Source organism: Vipera ursinii (genome assembly GCF_947247035.1).
Source record: "Vipera ursinii genome assembly, chromosome: 2".
Classification (NCBI taxonomy): Eukaryota; Metazoa; Chordata; class Lepidosauria; order Squamata; family Viperidae; genus Vipera; species Vipera ursinii.
Window position 1 is genome coordinate 115287148 of NC_139513.1, and position 3245 is coordinate 115290392.

Here is a 3245-nt window from a genome sequence, read left to right on the forward strand (position 1 = left end):
TTCATTTAAATCTATATCCTTTCCATCCAAACCTTTGTAACTTTATTTCTTGGCTGTCATCTTTTTTTAAAATTCAATCATTCTCTCTTTAGTACTTCATCTTGTTGCACACAAAAGAGGATTCTAGGTTGTTTGCTTGAAATCTCTCGTGACTACAACCAACAGAAAATGAACAAATATATTATTGCCCTTATCCATATGCTGTATACATTTATATATTTCCCAGTATTAGCTTAACAACAGCTCTCTTATTAAACTGTGTGGTTATGCATATTGACTATTCACATCCAATATATTGTGTTTATGGTGGGATATCTGGTGTCACAGCCACAAATTAGCCTTTGCATTATATATATATATATACTTAAACAACACATTGTACTGTATTTAATAGTAGGATGTCTTATTTTCTGTTCCCTTTATTTTTTTGAGCAGTATATATATACACACACACATATTCTCTTAATGTATATTGCTCCAAAATTAGCTCAGATTAGTACTAGCATATGAGGATGTCTACAGAACTATCATAAACATGTAAGAAGCCTGTAAATTTTCTAAAGTAGCAGACAATCTCCTTCGTACTATGTTCTTGCCTTCCAAGATTATAAGAGGTACATTTACAAGATTGCCCTGCGGGTAGGTATCAGAACTGATAAATAATGTGTGAACTTGGTCATTTCTAAAAATACATTTACATGAGAAAAAACTAAGGTAGAAGTGGCAAGAGATTGCAGGGCTGGTCTCTAATTTCCATATAGGGGAAAGGGTTGAGCTAAGAGAAGAATCAGAGCCTATAAAAGCTTTCAAAGGTGAAAGGTTTCTTGGTGGTTACGGACTGTCAGGGGTAAGTTTCTTTTGTTTTTAAATCTGCCTTTGCCCTCATCTTTTTTTTATTAAATAAGTACTGTATATTCTCCTATTTTAGGGGACTTTAGAATGCCATGAGATTAAAGGCACTTTTCTATGATGAAGAATTATTGTGCAGTCCATTCTTTGCTGTGTATTTTGAGCCTTTGCATATGGGAAGACTAACAAATTCTCAGCTGTTGGGCTCCCTGAGGATCCTGGATGCACTATCACATATTTTGTCTGTTCCTTTGCAGGTTGAGCATTTCATCAGTTCCTTCCTTCTTTCTGTTGAGAGTAGATAATAAAAAGGTGAGAAATCCAAGTGTGGTTATTAAGTGTCTATTCTTTCTAGTAAATTGCAAGTTTCTATAGGTCTCTTGTGTGCTGTAGTTTCATTTGATAAATGAGTCTGGTGTGGGTTTGGGAGGGAGGTTGTGCTTTTGTGTTTCTGAGTAAGGAGAGCTTTGATTTTCCTACATATGAATTGTCGATGGAAGAACAGAACTTAATTTTGCATTGAAGTGATAAGAAGAAGAAGATTGGCTAATGTCATTGTCAACTTTTCATAAAACTCAGCTTTGCAAACAAGAATCTTAGTTGTCTATTATAAGTTGTTCTGCTCAAGGTTGCTTACTGATGCAGTTGTTTCTCACAGCATATGCAGGTTCAATACTATTTCCCTATTTACTCTGCAGAAATACTATCCAATTCATTTAACATCCTTTTTAATATATGTGACAGTTCATAATCTAAATCAGGGGTCCCCAACCCCTGGTCCGTGGACCAGTACCAATCCGCAGCATGCCAGCAACTGGTCCGCACAAACAAGCAAAGCCCCATCTGCAAGATGCAGGCACCACACAAAACCACACACTCTCCATTCTGCGGAAAGACCTCTCTTCATGGAACCGGTCCCTGGTACCCAAAAGGTTGGGGACCTCTGATGTAAATCACTCTTCTTCCAGAAGACAGAGGTATGCACCAAGTCTTCTCAGTGCTTTGGAGCTGAGCTTCCAATTACACTAAAATACGAGAAAGTAAAGTCTTGCCCCTGTCCAGAATTTCTTGTTACTGTTTAACATGCTTATTTTTCCCCATTTTTTGAGCCATTAAAATGTGATTTGGGTAGTGGAAGTCATCTCACATTAGAAGAACCTCTTCAGCAAAGATTTCAACCACCCAATTCCATCTCAGACTAGTGTAAGAGAAACAATAAAATCTAATACAAAAATATACCTAAGGAAGTAGGTATATAGACAGAAAGGTGGTGTATAAATTGAATTAATATATAAAAGATATGTTAATATAATATAGATAGTGCCTTCTTGATATAAATAGTGCCACACAAAAATCACAATACCAGAAATAATAAGTCTTCCTATGTTGATTGGTTGTTATGTGTCATAATAAGAATTCAGTTAGAAACAATAGTGCTTGTATTCATTTCACATTCATATCCTATACTCTCTGGAAAGCAATTTAAAATATATGTGTTGTTTGTATGTATGTATATGTGTGTATACATAGTAATAAACAATTTTTGTGTCTTTTAGTGCTCTTCCTGTTATATTGATTTCAATCATTTTTCCCTGTTAACTACATTTAGCTTCAATAAATGATTGCAAAGTTTTTGCACTTGCCCAACTATTTAATAAACAGCGAACCATCCTTGTTTTTATTGTTATGAATCCATGTCTTCTTATTTTTTTGGTATTGACATTTTGCTTTTTTTAAAACAAAAGTTCTCAGAAAAATTTCAGGCAAAATTTAACAGAGGTTCTTCACAGAGGAAATCTACCTATAGTGAACTGAATACTTACAAACTACCAAGAGACAGACAGGCTGCCTCACATGAGAACAAAGGGAAGTTTGCCCTGTTGCTATGATTACTGTCAAAATAGTTAAATGTTGGAAATATGCGGTGGCTCAGTAGGTTAGGACGCTGAGCTTGTCGATCAGAAGGTTGGCAGTTTGGCGGGTCGAATCCTGAGTGCTGCGTAACAGAGTGAGCGCCTGTTACTCATCCCAGCTTCTGCCAACCTAGCAGTTCGAAAGCACGTGAAAAATGCAAGTAGAAAAATAGGGACCACTACGGTGGGAAGGTAACAGCGTTCCGTGCGCCTTTGGCGTCTAGTCATGCCGGCCACATGACCACGGAGACGTCCCCGGACAAGCGCTGGCTCTTCGGCTTTGAAACGGAGATGAGCACCGGCCCCTAGAGTCGGAAACGACTAGCACGCACGTGCGGGGGAACTTTTACCTTTACCTTTAACAACCTATACATATCACCAGATATAGGAACTCAGAGCAGGTATACTAATGCTGTACTTCTGGAACATCTCTAACCTTAAGTCAAGCAAACTAAGCTTTTTGTATCTCTTTTAGCTGCAGCC